The sequence below is a fragment of the Vidua macroura genome, chromosome 5 (assembly GCF_024509145.1).
Source record: "Vidua macroura isolate BioBank_ID:100142 chromosome 5, ASM2450914v1, whole genome shotgun sequence".
NCBI classification, from domain to species: domain Eukaryota; kingdom Metazoa; phylum Chordata; class Aves; order Passeriformes; family Viduidae; genus Vidua; species Vidua macroura.
In genome coordinates, this window is record NC_071575.1 from 46,520,545 (window position 1) to 46,538,849 (window position 18,305).

The 18,305-nt window shown below is 40.7% G+C and overlaps 1 long non-coding RNA gene across 1 annotated transcript; it reads right to left on the reverse strand.

The window, feature by feature from the left end:
- Positions 1-16,990: 16,990 nt before the first annotated feature.
- Positions 16,991-17,692, reverse strand: LOC128808194 (uncharacterized). The gene is made up of 3 exons (XR_008437393.1): positions 17,644-17,692; positions 17,482-17,537; positions 16,991-17,135 (listed from the first exon to the last, which is right to left on the reverse strand). It is a non-coding gene; the product is annotated as an uncharacterized LOC128808194 (long non-coding RNA).
- Between the last annotated feature and the right edge of the window lie 613 nt (positions 17,693-18,305).

Below are 18,305 nucleotides of genomic sequence, written 5' to 3' on the forward strand. Positions count from 1 at the left end.
ACAAAATAATAAAAAATTAACATAATAATGGGCCACTAAATCAAAATATTTTGAGAAGTAACCCTTGAATTTGTTGACATGCACTACATCGTCTTTTCTTCTTTTAGACATTTAATTAATCTACAAGTGTTATAGGAAAAAAAGTTAATTTTATGAGTTGAATGCTGTATTTTGCTATGCTGATCAGCACAAATCAGTTAGAAGTTTGCAACCTGCAATTAAAAGAACATAAAAACCTCTGAAAAAATCATAATAATGTTGGAACTTGCAGCACTATGAAGCTTAAGGTGATAGAAGAAAAAATGCTTTTTATTTCCCATCAAAGATTTTTTTTCAAATTTAGAAAAAATCAATTATCATCAAATGGTGTCAGTACACATGTATACAAGAAATCTGAAATGTGGAGTTTGTGCCACAGAGAAATACAGAACACTGATTTCAACTCAAGTTTACCATTAAACTTTTAAAATATTAGTAGAATCATTCAATGTGTTACTCTTTTCACTCTTCTAATGAATATAAAAGTTGCTTCTGTTGCATGTTGTGCAGCAACCCATTCATTGGACACATGGCCATGTGAGCAGCTAGGTGCATCCACAATATACTAAAACCTCTTTTACCTGCAGCTTCAGAGTTCCTGGGAATTTTCTGGGATAAACCTCTGTGAAGAAACAAGGGGCTTTATCATACAGTTTAACTATTTACAGTTTACAGTTTAATACTTTATTATACAGTTTAACTTCCTCTTTCATAATATAGATCTTATTAATTATTTTCTCATTGCTTTATTATGGTAAAAAATTGTCAGAAGTTCGCTATCCAATTCTCTCTCTCTCACAGTCTCTATTTTTTAAAAAGAATGATTATGTAGCAAAAAGACTAAAAACCCAATTTAACAGAGTGTTTCTATACAACTGAATGACAAACTACAACTTTTCTAACAACAGAGGATGTCCTGGGCTGACCCTGGCTAGAACTCAGGTGTCCACCAAAGTATCTCTCTAGCTGGACAGCAGAGATAAAATACAAGGCTCATGGGTCAGGATACAGACAGGGAGAGATCACTCACTAATCATATCACCAGCAAAAAAGACTGAATGTGGGGAAATAGGTTTATTACTGATCATATAGGAGTGATATCGACCCCCTCAAGGTCTGATCACCTGAAGTTCTAAGAATCAAACTTTTAAATTTCTTTATAATTCTAAATGGGTAGCTACAGCTCGAGAGTTATGACAAAGCAATTGCATAGTGAACATTGGATGCTTGGCTAACCTTTATAATAAAGAATAGGGAAGACAATCCCAAAAAATACAGGTGCTTTGGATGATAGCCACCTGGACTGAAGTCAGAAAAACTGAGAAAAAATTTGGGAAAGGTTACTACCTTTCAGCAGAGGGAGATAACGATCTTCAACTCATTCGCCACCTATTCAGAAGGAACCCCACACACAAAAGGAAAAACTCCTCATGCAGACTAATTAGGATGACAGATGAGAGACAAAACTAGAAAATATGAGTTTGAGTGTTAATTAATAAATCATTATCTAAAATGTAACCAATAAATATAAAGGCACCTTTTTGTGTAAAATGCATAAAATAGTGTAAAAAAAATTTGATTTCCCTAAACTCAAAGTGCCCGGGATTCCAGAGCACTGGCCCTGACTTAAAGCATGGCTCTGGTCCCCAAAGCCTAAGGAGGCTCCTTCTCTCCAGTTCCAGGCCACTCCCCACTAACGGGGCGGTCACCCCATGTAGGCACCCAGCTGAGGGAGCACAAAGGCTCCCAGACCCACAGCCTGCTTACAGGCTGGTTGATACCCAAGGAGCCACAGAGCTCGACCTTCCCCCACGGCAACAGGAACAAGACTCGACAGTCAGGCAGTCCAGTTCATGGTCTAAGCCCGAGGGGCCAGGGCAGCCCCGAGGAAAGGGAGGGCACATGCCCAGCCACCCAACTCCTGGCCCCACGCCTCTGAAAGGCCAAGGCCAGGGATACCCACCTGATTACAGGGGGTCCCTCCAACCACCGAGGGCAGGGGATGCACACAACCCCACTTACAGGGCCACCTCCCGCAGCCTGGCACACCCAGCAAGCACCATGGAGCACAGGCTCTGGCCTGCGCCCCGCTTACGGGCCGGCTGGAGCCTGGCACCGGCTCAGCGCATCACAGCAACCCATCCATCTGCAGGAGCCCCAGCCTGGGGAGCCTCCTCAAAAACAGCACCAGGCTGGTCACACAAGCCCACAGCAATGCCAAAGGTGGGACTGCACCCTGCAGCACAGCACTTCTTCAACCTGCACCCCTGAAAGGGCCAGGGAGAGCTCATTCCCATCACCTGGCTAAAGAAGCCTCCCTGGCCCTGTTTACAGGGACCTGGGCCTGCTCCTGGGGACAAAGGCCTCCACAGAGTCATGACACCTGCCCTTAGTACAGGGCCTGCACGCTGGCAGGTCACCAGCAGAACTGGCAGCCACACAGCATAGGCAGAGACCCAGGCCCTGACTACAGGCGGGTCATGGTGCCCACACTACCACTAAGCAGCTTCACTCCATCCTCAGAAAGCAAAGACAAGGTCTGATTTTTTCTCCACCCATGCATTTTTGGGGACCTCCCTGTGGCTGCGCAGAGTTCCTCTTTCCCTCCTGAGATGTCTAAGATATACTGCTCTATTTCTAAAGGAGGCCTAATGCATAAACTCACTCACACACTCACACCAACTAAGGGGAACACAGGGGAGGGGAACACAGTCCCAGAAGAGGGAGCAAGTTCTGTGCAGCCAACATGCTGGGGGGCCATCCCTACCACTGAGTGGGAGAGGAAAGCCTCACACCTGCCCTTGCACTGCAGGAAGGACACAGGGACCTCGACACACTGAGGCGCTCCAGGGGGGGCACAGGGACAAAGGCCCTGACTACAGGGGGTCACGCTGCCCAGTGGCCAGCAGCAGGCAGAAAGCCGCTGGGCTGGGAAATAGCCCTGGCCTGCTTATAGGCTGGGCTGGGGGCTGGGAGAGCTCCATTTCCCCCACTTAGGTGTGGAGACAGGGGCTGTCACCCTCCTTACAGGGTTGCCCCTCTCTCCAGGCAGCCAAAGAGCGTAATGGCAAAAGGCCAATGACAGCGAATTTCCAGTCCTGCTTACAGGGCGATTGCCCAGCGCAAAGCCAGCCACGGCACCAAGAAGGTGCCCTGCAGATGCCAGCAATGCACTCTGCCCAGAGGGCCTCTCATGCCCCCTCTTCAGCTCCAACCTGCTACTCTTCTGGCTTGCTCTTGCCTCACCCATCCACTCTTGAGCTCAAAGCTGTTGCTCTCCTCTGCTCACTCTTGCCTTGGCGTCCCATGGCTTCTGCCGGTGGACGAGGACACACTCAGGCCTGAAAAGCTCCAGCTCCTGCACCTGAAGGGAACTGTGACCCCACAGCCCCACAGGCAGATCCTCAAGCTACCCAGTCAGTTTTTAACAGTAGGTCTTCTAACATATTCATCCTTGGAATATATGTGTGAAGATCCCTGTCTCAGTCGGGACATCCCTCAGTTACTTCTCAAAAATAAATGAAATAGTTTTGTCACTATTTTTTGTATGGGTAAGTGACCCAATAATGTTTTTATTTAGTAATAGTTTTCATATAGTCACTTGAAAACTTAAAACAATGCATTATATGACAGTAGCTTTTATAGCTCCTTTACTGTGTAGTAAATAATTCTATTTAAGATATTTTTGACCAATTATTTTTATAATAAATCATATAAATTCCATGAATATATTTGGTTTGCATTTGTTTATCCTGAAGGACAAAATCCTATATAAGTTTAATTACACCTGTAAAATCCTTTAGGTATAAACCTTTGACAATGTCTTGGGCTAAGATTGGATTCAGCCACACCTAGGTTCTTCCCTGAGGAGTTTAGAAAGCAAGGGATTTATTTTTGCACCTCATGATTTAACGGCAGGGCTTTTCTAACAGACTTTGTCTGCAGCTGCCACTCTGCCATGACAGCACCCTTCTAAATTTTCAGCTTTTCACCCAAACCCAGCTTTTCAGCTCAAAATATCTCCTATGTCCCTTCTTCATTATCCCAGATTTTCTGTCAAAGATGCTGCCTCTGTCTTCTGTATTACAACAGAATTTCCCTCAAAAATGCTCATTTTTCCTTTCTAAATTATCCCAAATTCACCTGTCAAAAAAATCCAATTTTTTTTCATCTAAATTACCTCAGATTTCCTGTCTAAAATGTGACTTCTGACCCCCAATTAGATTACCTCAGACTTTTCCTCCAAAACATCTCCAAGCTGTGTCCTAAGGCCACCTAAGATTTTTCCCAAAAAATGTTCATTCTGTCCCCTTTAAACTACGTCAAATCTTCCCTCCAAAATGCCCCATACAGATTACTCCAGATTCTGCACCCAAAATATCCATTTTGTCCCCCACAGACTTCTCCAGATTTTCCCTCCAAAATACCTTCTACAGATTACATCAGATTTTCCTTCCAAAATATTTTATTCCATAGACATTACTTCAGATTTTACATTCATTCAGTCCTCTGCAGGTTACCTGATTACCAAAAACGTTCCTTCTGGCTCTTAAAAATTACCTCAGGTTTCATCACAAAATCTTGTCTGCTTGTCCTCCACAAATTACCTCAGATGTTCCCCAAAATCCATTTTATCTGCTAGAGATCACCTCAGATTTTCCCACTAAAATGTCCACTGCGTGTCCTCCACAGATTACTGCAGCTTTTGCTCCCACACTGCTCAATTTTACCCCAAAATATTCACTGTGTTCCCTACAGGTGATGCCAGGTAATTCCAGCATTTCTCCCCTATAAAGTTCTTTCTGTCCCCTCTGAGTTACCTCAGCTTTTCCCATCACAAACTGAAACACCGCGCAGACCTGTTACTGCACTGCTTCTTTGTCCTCCATGTTTCAGCCCAGGGGCTGCCCCAAGGTAATTCTCACACCGCTTATGTGACCCTGCCTGGCACCTTGCTGAGAGGGGCGAACACAGCGACTTGAGTTCCCGCTGGCATGGCAGAGGGGATTGGCATGACACAGGGGATTGGTGCGGTGGTGACCCACCCGCCCAGCAGGGATCCACCCGGTGTTCCTCAGGGCACATCCACAACTACCCCAGCGACCCTCACATCCCTTCAGAGACACACAGCAAACTGGCATCCCTCTCAGTTATCCTCATGTCCCCTCGCAGGGGGGCATTTGTGGCACGCAGGGCATTTGCCACCCCCTCAGTTACGTGTAAGGTACCCATATGCCTCTCAGACACCCTCATGGTTCCTCAGCGACATGAGGAGTACCTACCTCCCCCTCAAATGCCCTTCATGTCCCCTCAGCAACAGGGTATTTGCTCTATGTGATTGATTTGCCTATATAAATGTATAAATAGTGTAAATTTTTGATTATTGGAGAACTATGCTTCTCTGAGTTAACATCTAGCTCCCTACTTTGCACAAACTACAATAAGAAATAGAAATACCTTGCCTGGGTGTGTGAATTGGCACTGCCTCTAGGTAACAAGCCTGCCTTTGGGACAAGAGTAGGTAGTGAGAAAGAAATCTGTAACTTAAAACATCTTTCTCCCACTCCTCCCTTCTTCCCAGGCTCAGCTTCACTTCTGAATTCCCTCCCCACTACTCTGCAGCAGCCACTGGTGAGGCAGGGAACAGGGGCTACTTGTCAGTCACACGTTGTCTCTGCCTCTCCTCCCTCCTCAGATGAGACTCCTCACATTCTTCCCCTCCAACATGGGAGTCCTTCCTATGAGAGACAGTCCAGCACAAACTCCAACCAAGTCCTTCCCTTGGGCTACAGTTTTTCATGATCTGCTCCAGCCCAGGTCTCCCACAGGTCGTGCCAAGAGCCGGCTCCAGCACAGGCATCCCACAGAGTCACTGCTTTCTTTGGGTATCCACCTGCTCTGGTCCGGGGGTCTTCCATGGACTGCAGGTGGATCTCTTCTCCACCATGGACCTCCATGGGTTGCAGGGTAACAGCCTTACTATGGTCTTCACCACAGGCAGGGATATTCTGCTCCAGTGCCTCAAGCACCTCCTCCCTCTCCTCCTTCCCTGACCTGGGAGTGTCTGCAGAGTTGTCTCTCTCACATATTTTCACTTCTCTCTCTGGCTGCAGTTGCTGATGTGCACGGGGTTTTCTGTTGTAGGTTGGGTTGGTTTAGTCAGGGATTTTAGAAATGTTAGTTAGGTTGGTTCTCTGTACCCCTATTTTCCCTCCCAGTGGTTTGCTCCAAGTTGTTTACCACAGGAGCTCTTATCACTCAGACATGTCCATCTTCTCACCTTACACAGTTTTCTCCTTGCACGATTCTGTCAGTCAAGGGATGTCACTCCTTGTTGGGGTGTCAGTCTTGTAACCACTCCCTGCTTCTTCATGAAAGTTCTGCATCAATCACCCCACCTTAGCACTTCTATTTGTCCCAGAAAGCTGTACTCACCTCTGATATGTTGCCATAGGTTGCTATAATCTATGTCACTCCCCTGTCATATGTCCTCATAGGGCAAGGCAGGTTTCCACCCCTGTCCACCCACCCCCTACTTAATCTAATGCATTCCTTTGTCCTGGCACCATTTTGCCTTGCATTGTGCTGAGAGCGATTCACTCTGACCACGCATGGGGGAATAAAAGTTCTCAGGCTCGCAAGCAAAGTGTCCTTGTCTCGTCCCTTCGCTTCCTCTCAGCGTGAAGCTACCAAAGCTGCGTTACCCACACTGGGACACTCAGCAACGCCATAACACTGGAGTGCCCACTCACGTGGTGGCTATGGCCTTACAAAGGCAGCGCTAGCTGGGGCTTTTCGACTGCTTGAGGTCGTAGCAGGTAACCACCGCAGCTTTCCCCCACTTCCTAACTACATTATCACAGAGATACTACTACCAATGCTCATAGGTTTGTTTTTGGCCAGTGGTGGGTCCATCTTCAAGACAGTTGGTGTTGGCCCTCTGAGATATAGGGGAAGCTTCTGTAAGTTTCTAAAAGAAGCCACCCCCGTAGCCTCCTCTCTGCCAAAACCTGATCATACAAATCCAACACACAGTATGTTCATTTTTGGGCTAATAAGGTTAAATCCAATTTCCAGCTCTACAAACATTTATCACAACAGGCATGTTTATTAAATCTGAATCTCCTAAGTAACTGAAAAGACACACAAGTACTTGCCAATGAAATGGGTCTGGATCTGGTGGTTGAGGAAAGGTCTGAAAGGGCTTTGCCCTTCCCCATGTATCTCCACTTGCTTCTTCCCCACTGCAACACTGTGAATTCACATGTTCTCCATATAAAGTGCTTTCGTTAGCCAACACCTTAGCAGTGTCTGATATTTCCAGAGTAAAGGAAAAGATGTGGTACTGTACACATTTCATCCTATTTGTAGCTCTGTCAGCCAGTGGAGTGGTTCAGCTCTTTCATTCTGCTACATCCAGCCAGCCTTACTATTGAACATCTGGCAACTGGAACACCTAGTTACCTTTTTGTCCTCAATCTCTTTAGCTATTTCATTAGAGCACTCCACAAGTAATGACCTTGTGGATTTTTCGAGCAGTTCTTTTTTCTTTCAGAATCATTTTCCCTTCTCCAATACCCTAAAATCCTTCTAGATGAGGAATTAATACTTCATCTTTTCTGGTTTTAATTCCTCCTCCTTCAGGAAAATTGAGTAAGAATACAATAATATAACAAATGACAATGAAGCAGTAATACTTGATTTTAAATAATAATAATACAACATCTTTCAGTAATTTAAAATGTCCAGTTTATCCAAAGCATATTTTCTTTAATTGTGTTATAGGGTGAGGTTTCTGGCATTGTCTGACTCCAATCCAGTTTACAGTGATCTAAATGCACTCTTCTATATGTTAATATTTCCTAGAGGATCATCAAGATTCGTATTCTGTACCTGCACTGCTCAAGCACATCTTCTCTGTGCTCCATCACCTCTACCCTTACCACCTGTGGCAGTGGTTCTGTGGAAGGCAGTAGTAGCTGACTCACACACAAGCCGAATCCTACAGACTCTCTGTTGGGGGCCCTCTAATTTGATTGCAAGTGCATCATGACTGGTGGGCTATTTAAACTTGTTTTACTAATTTGATCGGAGAAATCTTAGTCTTTCCATTTTCTTTCAAAAGTGTCTGATGCTAAACTAATTCTTTAACTGTAAGAGGAAAATTGTGATCTCCTTTCTCTTAAGTTTTATCACACATTTAAACAGGCTTCCAAACTCCTCCAAATTGAATTTTCAATCTGCCAAACAATAGGATACCAAAAATAAAATAAAATAGTATTAAATTTTATGGAATTAATGGGTCATCTGGCTGAAGATTCAAAGCAGCAGTTTATATTTCCAAGAAAAATCCAAACTGTCATGAAGAAAAAACATCTCTTCTTAATACAGGAATTCAATTTTCAGTTATGGATGTCTTGTATTTTCAGCAATTTTAATATAAAGTGAGGTTTTAATATAAAGTAAAGTAAGATAAATAAAGTACCCTGCAAAGTCTTTCAAGCATTTTCTATTCTAAAGTGTAACAATTTCCTCAGAACTGTCCTTGAACAACAGGAATGAGCTATGCTGCATGTCAAATGGAATAAAAGACTTTGTTCTAATTTTATCGAGAAGAAACTTTGGTCCATATGTTTTCATTTGAACACACTGTGAATTAACTTTTGCACACAGCAGTAAACATGTATAGCAACCATCCTTCACAGTTCCTATGCAATTGTTAAACCTTGTAAACTGTATATGTATATATTATTAAATTGTATATGTGAACTGTATGTCCTCTTGGAAGTGAAGTGTCATGATATTTTACTGTACACTGTCTGGCATGTATTCTAATCCTCATCTTATGCTACTCTATACCATGGAAACAATACTTTAGGAAAGGTGTCTGTCCTAATATGACCTTGAACTAAGATCAGAGGGAAATTAGAACCAGCACAGATAATATATGTTAGTCAATATGTTTTTTAACAATTTACTGGACATAAAAAAGCAAATATTTAAAGAATCTAGTACTTCTGAGGTCAGACAATGTCCTAATAAATTTAACAAAATGTGGCAGCTTACTTTTCTTAGAAGTTTTCTTTCCAAGTTTCATTCAATATTCTTTTAGATTTCCTGAAACAGTCCAGCATCCATTAGCTTTTTTCTCTACCAAGGGTTGATAGATTTCATGATTTATTATTGAAATTGTTTTTTAGCACAGACTGCTGTGCAATGACAAACATCAGTCTACAGTGCAGTGTGAAGGTTCATATTTTTACTTTTTTAGAAACATAGTGGGGAAAGAAAATTAGGGTTGCTTTTTGGCAGCAAAATCTATTTATGATTTCAACTTTATACTGCCGTCTGAACCTTAGCTTGATAAATTATTCTGCCTCTTTCTCTTTCTCTACATAAAATAAGATAAAATCTTAAATCTAGTGTGTTTGACTTTCTAATATCAATTTAGCTAGGAAAAAAAATTCCTTTAGTTTTAATATTCTCCCCCAAATTTTTAACAGGCCCAAGTCCAGTGTTCATTTAAGCTACAGTATAATTTCTTTTTTTCTGCTGTTAAGTCTGAAAATATAAATATTGTCTGTCTCTTACAAGAAAGAATCTGGATAATCCAATTTTCTAATATATCCTAGAATTGCAATCTATACTTCATTTCTATGGTGACATTTATGATGTTAGTTTTCATCTCACTGCAGCGCATCTCATGTTAAAAAAAAAAAAAAGAAAAAAAAATAAAACCAAACAAAGAAATCACCCATTAAGATAAAGGAACAAAGCATTTATTGCCTTAATTCAATTACATACAGAAGTAAGTTAAAAAACCTTTAACACATTTTCTTCAACGTGACCTGGAACACTAAACAAACAAGTCACAAGTAGGAGTAAATCTAATGTTATTTTAGAATTTACAGGATTTTAGAAAGATTTGTTTCTTAGCTCTGCTGGAGACTCCCTCCACACTTGTCCATGGCCCAAAACCCCATTTCAGCCCAGTCTGAGGCCATTAGTCCCAGGCTGGGGGTGGACGTGGCAGATCCTCTCTCTTCTACCACCTGCCAGGTTTGGCCAAGGAGGACCTTCCTTGCTCACCCCACAGGTAGGTCCTGCCTCAAGAATTCACTGATTATTTCAGGATTATCCTTAAAGATTGGAAGCATTGAAATCTTATTAAAATTTAACTTGTACATACCAGAAGCATTTAAGCATTTGTATTTCTGGTTCATATACCAAATGCAATCAAAATGGGGACTTCTGAAAGAAGCACAGTTGTAGGAATTATATAATGAATTAGCAATGAGATTAAAATGGACTGTGGAGACCTCTTTTTAAAAAATTTGACCTCCTGATAGTGCAACTATTTTATCATAAGGGCTAATTTTAGCAGTGCCAAAGTCATCTAGGCAAGAAGATCTTGTAAGATTTCCAGGATAAAACTCCTGAGGGTAGAACATAGAATAGTTTAGAAAAGTCCCTGAAGTTCATTGACTTCACTGCCAAGTCCACCACTAAACTATGTCCCCAAGTGCTACATCTTTTAAATACCTCTGGGGATGGTGACTCATCCACTTCCCTGTGCAGCCTGTGACAATATTTGACAACCCTTTTGGTGAAGATTTTTTTCCTAATATCCAATCTAGACCTCCACTGGTAAATCTGGAGGTTGTTTTCTCTTGTCTTAACTATGTCTGGGAGGAGACCAACCTCTACCACTTCACAACCTTCTTTCAAGTAGTTGTAGAGTGCAATAAGGTTTCCCCTCAGCCTGCTTTTCTCCAGGCTGAACAACCCCAGCTCCATTGGCCACTCCTCCCCTTGTGCTCCAGACCCCTCCCCAGCTGTGTTACCCTTCTGTGGATAAACTCAAGCACCTCAATGTCATGCTTGTAGTAAGGGGCCCAGAACTAAACACAGGAGTCAAGGTACATCCTGAAGTACAGAGGAACAATCACTGCCCTGGTCCTGCTGGCCACACTATTGCTGATAGAGAGCATGACGTCATTGGTCTTCTTGTACACCTGGGCACACTGATGGCTCATGTTCAGCTGTCTTCCAAAGAGATCCTTTTCTGTCACACAGCTTTCCAGCCACTTTTTCCTCAGTCTGTAATGCTGCATGTGGTTGTGACCAAAGAGCAGGACTCAGCACTTCTTGTTAAACCTCATGCAATTGGTCTGTCCAAATTCTTCTGCAGAGCCTTCCAACCCTCCAGCAGATCGACATTCCCACCCAACTTGGTGTTTTCTGCAAACTCACCAAGGGTGCACTTGATAACCTTGTGCACATCATTGTTAAAGGTATGAAACAGAATTGGCCCCAATAAGTGAGCCCTGGGGACCATATACAAAACATTATGTGGTAAAACAAGTAATGTGTTCCTCACAGCAAGTGGATTAGCCAGGAGACTTCTATATGGTGCTCCATGATTCAGGCTATTTTCTGTGGTTTGCTCTGAGGCTGTTTAAGGTGTAGCAGGGTGCTGCAGGTACTGTTCTATCAAATTAAATAAAGGAAAAAAAAGTAGGATAAAGGCACTTGTCATCCTCATTTAGTCTTGCACCAAGCCAGATACAAGTCTTAGAATTTGTTTATATTCCTTCTCTTAATCTCTTTTTGCCACAAAGGTGTTTTTAAAAGCATGCATCAGGAACAACGAGGAAGGATTATGCATCAGGATTATTGTGAGATTTGAAACAAATATGTATGTACATGAAGTTTAACTTCTGTATCCAGTGTAGTCAGAAATTTACCTGTTGGGGAAGAGAGATGGGTAGGCAAAAAATGCTTCTTTCTTCCAGTCTTTAGTCTAATTTACAGGTAAAGAAAAAAAACTTATAAAAGATCACAACTAGTACTTTCAGTACGTAACCTCACAGTCAATTAGCCTGGGCGTTAGTGATAAAAGGATTTCCCTCTTGAATATTAACATAGTTTTTGAAGCTTGCAAGTTTATTCTCTCTACATCCCTCCCCATAACCTTGGTAAGAGGCAGACAAATGAAAAATTGACGAACACCAAACTGTTGCTGTACACCAAATGGTTGTTTTCTCTGTTCACCTCATTACGTCCCAGAAAGAGCTCTCTGGATCCACCACAGAAACTTGTGTTTTAAATAGGTGAAGACCAGAATTATTGCAGTTTTCACACTGTATTCCTCAGAGAGAAGTATAAATAAGAAAATGAATAAGCCCTAACCTTAAGAGGAGTCAAATAATTCAAAATTGAAACCCTTAACTACTTTCAGAACTGGGAAGCAGTTTCTAGTTTTAATTAGGGAATTAATCAAAAAAGACTCTGCACACCTGCATGGTTATTCAAATTCCAGATCCAAATGCCATGGTCAATCCTAGCTGATCATTACGTACAGTGGCTGGTCAGCTCAGCATACTGCAAGCTTTATGAGCTAAAATATTGTCCAGGAACATAGTCATTGCCAGCCCCATTGCATGCAAATACCAAGACCATAAATATCTTTATGACCTTTTATTTGCAGTCTATAAAACCAAAAGAGCTTTATAACACAAATGAAAATTAATTGCACAATTACCTTTCTCCTGGCTAGGTTCCAAGAAAAAAAACCAAAACCAAAACAAACTCCCAACAAAGAAGATAAAACAACAATCATGTTTTTTCTCTCATATTCTGTATTGGCTTTCTGCTTGCTTCATAGCGAAGTAGGACAAACACAAAAGATTTAGCAAAACCTTTTCTTTCCAATCCACGTTATCCATTGTTACCATTGTCCTTTTGGGACCTCAGAGTTGAGATTTCTCAGCCAACTTTATTTTTCTTGTGACAAAATTTACCTGAAGTCTTCAGCAAACAATACTAGTAATAAATGCATGGTTTGCAGACTTCAGTTTAATCTTTTAAAAGGCATAAGCTTTAAAGACTTATTTTAGCTGTGGTGTTTTCTTTCACCTTGAAAAAGCCAGTGTGTCTTCAAAATTTAATTTTCTTCATCTCCCAAATAAAAATAAACATAACTAAAAAATCGTGTTTCATTGATATTGTGTCACGGAGCAGCAAGGGAAAGCTGCTGCTTACAGCCCTCCCCTGAAAGCAAGTGTGGCAGAGGCAATGCTTGCCTGGTCAGGTGCAGCCACACAGCACACAGAGCAGCAGAGCACAGCCAGCCTAGGGATTTCCTGGCAGGTCTGGGGTTATACTGGCAAGTCGAATCCACAGATCCGAAGGTACAGGCACACACATGGCTATGTCATAACTTAGAGAAGGACTAGGATTCAACACAGCTCCTGAGCAGAGGTAGGGAGCCTGTGCCTCCTGCAACTCCTTCTCACAAATGTGATACAAGACCATACAGCTGCGTGGCTTTTGTTTTCTCACTCTGGTCTTGGGCAGCTGGGAAGCCCGGCTAGCGCTGCCTTTTGTGAGACCACAGCTGCCACATGCACAGACGCTCCAGGGCTAAGGCGTTTGCCTCCCTGCAAGTGCGGAGCGCTCCGGTGTGGGTACACAGCTTTTGTAGCCTTACGTTGAGAGGAAGCAAAGGGACGAGAGAAGGCACACTTTGCAGGCCTGAGAACTTTTATTTCCTGCGTGGTCACAGCGATGGCTTTAGTGACCATCCCCAGGTCGGCGCGAGGGCAAAATGGCGAATGGACAATTAAAGCATTGGGCTAAATAGGGGGTGGGCAGACAGGGGTGGAAATCCCCCTCGCCCAATAGGGACAGGCAACAGGGGAGTGACGTGGATCACAGCAACCTGTGGGAACATGACAGAGGTGGGTACAGTGTTCTGTGACAAATAGGAATGCAAAGGTGGGGTGATTGCTACAGAACTTTCAAGAAGAATCCGGGAGTGGCTACAAGATTGACATGTAAAAGCTCCTATGGTAAGCAACTTGGATTGAACCATTTGTGGGGGAAAATAGGGGTACAGAGACCCGACCTAACTAACATTTATTAAAATCCCTAACTGAACCAATCCGGCATACAACACAGCTGCATAATTTATTTTTTTGACTGTGTTGTTCTAAGTCCATCTTTGGCAAAATCTCCACCTTCTGTAATTGTATTCAACAGGAGTAAAAGTTCATGTATATTGAATATTTTCAGTGCCATAAGTTATTGCAAAGTTTCACTGGATTCTCTAATTATATATGGGGGATATGCAGCTTATTTTGGAATCGTGTATCATTGGGTTCTGCATTATACTGGAAAAGTTGCTGGAAAATCTGTATATATTTTGAGACTGCAAAGACTGCATTGCATATCTACTACTCATTTTAACCTAACAGGTTACATTTTAAATATGTACTGAATAAGCTATTTAGTGTATTGACCAACTTGCATGACCAATTTTCATGCAAAGAATGTCACACTTCACTGTGATAGTTTTACCGCATAGTAAAGGAATGATGTACTTATTTTTCTTTGAATTATACATGCTTACTTATTCTCTGGGGCCTTGTGTAATATTCAAAAACACTGACAAGATTATTAAAGGAATAATTTTGAGTCTTATGGTTTAAAAATATCAAGCAATAACCTTAGAAAAAATAATTAACATAGTCACTTGAATTCCTGGAAAATATGTGAAACAGGTACCTGGGCTTGTCTTAGGTAGTGATCTTAAGATCATTTATCTTTTAATGATCTAAAGATCATTTACCTTTACTGCTGGGATCAACAGCAATAATACATTCATTGAAACATTTATGTAGTTATTCTTAGGCACAGTGTAAACATCCTCCATACAGCTGTGGCCAGAAGGTGAAGTAGAGTGACCGAGAAATAGGATAGAAAAAGATAGAGGCAATATTTTAACATGCATCATGGCACTTTTATATGTATGAAATATGTAAAATATTATATGACATACATATAACATTAAATTTTCCATTAATAATGTAGAAACTTCTGGGGACATCAACTGAACTTCAAAAAAAAGGGAAGAGTCACCCCTTTTGTAGATCCCTGCCAAAATGTTTGTCTCCAGTATACTAGGGTATTAGAAATGGCACTAAATACCTGAGATCCATGTGCCAGAGGTCACAGAAGGTGGTAACCAAGGTAAAGTCTTAAAAAAAAAGAATTTAATGAAAGAAAGCAAACAAAACTTCTTTAGTATTCAATGCTATTTTTGGATACAAGGATATCACTCATAATTTTAGTCAATTTTTCACTTATAAAAGGGCTACTTTTTAATACCTTTCCTTGACGTGTTCAGCTCTTGTCTGCTTATTTGTCAGAGCATAGAGTTAGATGCAGCCCAGATCAGATCCAATGGAAACACTTAGATATTCAGGTCTTGTTTTCTGTTTTCACTCCTTGAGATGCATTTTTTAATTCCTTAGGCAAGCAAAAGATCTTATTAGCTGTCAGGGAGGGAGTTAACAGAAGTAGTTCTTTATCTTCTTGGATAACAGCAGAGAAGACTGGAGGAAAATTCTTTGTGTGGGCTTGGAATCTGATGCAGATAGTATACCCCTACACTGAGTATCCAGCTGAAGAGTGACATCAATCATGTCCAGTCTTATCTAAACTCATCAAAATCTCTGGAAAGTCTCTCATGGATGTCTGTAACTAAACCAAGATTTAATACAATGGGAACAAAATGATATGTAGAAAGATGTGAGAAAAATATCCTTTTTTGCTTCTTTTTCTGTTACAATTGGCCACAGACTTTGAAATAATGTACCAGCATAAATTTTGTTATGTCTTTTGGGGAAAAGAAGAGGAGGAAAAAGAATATAATCAATCGGTTTAAAATGCCATATTATGTTGCTCTAAGAATGCCCTTTATGTTGATATGTTGTCAATTCCAAGCACAAAATACCCCGGAATTTGAATCAGAAGGATGCGCTAAGATATTTTCTTGTTCATTGCCCAGCAATGTGGATAAATTGGTGTCTCCAAATCGAAATCATGAGATGCCTTGAGATATTCTGCATCTTTATTTCCACCAGCAACCCAGGAAGCAATAATCCCATTGGACCTTTAGTAGACTTATGCCCCACAGGTCTCATTCAAACATTTTTCTGTTATGCTATATTCAGATGCTGCTGAATTTATTTTCTAAGAGGCAGGGTCTCAAGTACCAACTGACTAGCTGTTCTCATTTACCAAAATTATTTGATTAGCAATATGTCACCTGCTACAATGCCCTGTAGGTAATTAGAATGTCTGTGGGGGGAGGGGCATGTATCTTTTATTAGTTTCTTCACATAAATATGATATGAATAGTGGAAACGGACTAATATATACATATTTATTGATAGCATATTTTCTATGATTCTCAAGTCTCCTTACTTTTTATTCTATACCATTCCATGAATGGTGACTGCTTCCTAAGAAACCATTTCAGGTTCCTCCATGAGAACACCCTTTACTGTATTTACTGTACCCTTTAGTGTATTGTAGCATAATAAATTAGCACACTTTTGCTTTCAGACTATGTCTTAATAGTAACATGAAGCAAAAATAATAAATTTTAGTTACAAAGCATCTTATTTTTATATTAAGAACTTGATAAAATCAGCTACTTCTATTTTAGTTCTGATTTACTCTTTTGGAGTTTACAATCTATAGGGAAATTTTTATTCTGGGTCCCTCACCATACTCGAGCTCTTTCTGTATTTGACTCTCCCAGTCAAATACTTTGATTGGTAAAGTCTGTTTTCATTCCACTGAAATAGGTCACCCAGGTATTCATTTGCTTTCCTTGAATGCAGATTTGTATGTTCAAACACTCCTTTGAAAAAATGTCAAGGTGAATTACATTAAAACAGTTTGAAGTTTATTTATGTGAAACCAACACTTGTGTAGATACTGGCATGAAATATTTTAGTTATTACAGAGATATGATAGATTTTAGCTATTGAAAAAATGTTGACTTTTATTTTAGAATATTATCAAACAGTAGTAGTATTGTTGCATTATTGAGCATGTAATTATTCAGTACAGAAACTGAAGTTGTTGCTTTATATTTATTAGATATTCTTCATTCAGTAGCATTCTTCATTCTTCATTCAGTAGCATAAGTAGATCAAATGTAGACAGCTAGTACAGGCCACCAGCTGGTGAGAGGAGTTGTGGTCATGATGGTTTACTGATTTGGGGCCCTTCTGGAGCTGCTACAGATATTGTAATGGGGAAATTAGGTGAAATGAACCTAAAACCGACATGCTTGATTTTGCATATAAGTGCAGTCAGTTGGAGTTAGGCTAAGATCACTCATGTGTATAAATTTAGGAAGACGTTGAAGCAGTTAGTAGTCTTATAGTGCACAATGTAGCATAAGGCTCATAAAGTGGGAAAATATTAACTTTGTATCAGGATAAACAGTGTTAAGTTGGTTCCTAGTGAAATTTCTAGTCACAAAAAGCTGAAGATGTGTTCTGTGTTTTGTTTTGTTCTGGTTTTATGCACTGTATCACAAGGAACACAAGTTAGATACGGTTATGACAAAAGGTCCAATACCTTTTTGCATCTGTCCCTGTAGAGGTCATCCATTCCTAAATCAATATTAATTCTGTCTTGAAACAGATAAAGTACATTTCCTGTCACAGCATTAAATTCACAGATGTTTAAATCTACAACAGATTCTCAAATATAAAAATATTGCATATATAGTTTTAAAACCTGGTTTCCAGTATCTAGGACAGTAATGCACAATGTGATTCTGTTTAAGATTCTGACACATAAACTCTCGTTTCCTTTCTAGTATGTTGGGGTAATTTAGATGACATCACAATCTAAGGGCTCCCATAACAGTCACTGAGGAGACACACAGTTCTGTCAGGGAACCATAGAGAAATGCTGAGTTGATTGATCACCAGATGTTTTCTTTAGGAAATCTTCCTAGCTGAACTGATTGAATACACTAAGGAAGCTATTTGGTTGCCTAAGATAGATGTTTAAGATTGCATGATATATTCTTCCTGGTCTTCAGCTACATCAGAAAACCACAAGACTCCTTTTAATCCTGTTTCCTATCTGCCAACCTCATGCAGGTATCTCTGGAGGCCTATATTCACAAAAACACTGCTCACTATGGAAATTTGGACATTAACTCAGATGTTGACACCTACAACACAGATAAGTTACCTAGATATAGGTAATTTACGTTATCCAATATATCTTCAGATGTAATATATTTTTTTCCTTCCGATAGAACAAAACACCTAAAAATGGTCAATATTCTTCTATAGAGGGTGATATGAGCCCAGAAATGATGCCCTGAAAGTTCTCAAGTGAAAACAGATAATTATATCTAGTCAATATAGTTATTCTCAGGTTTAGAT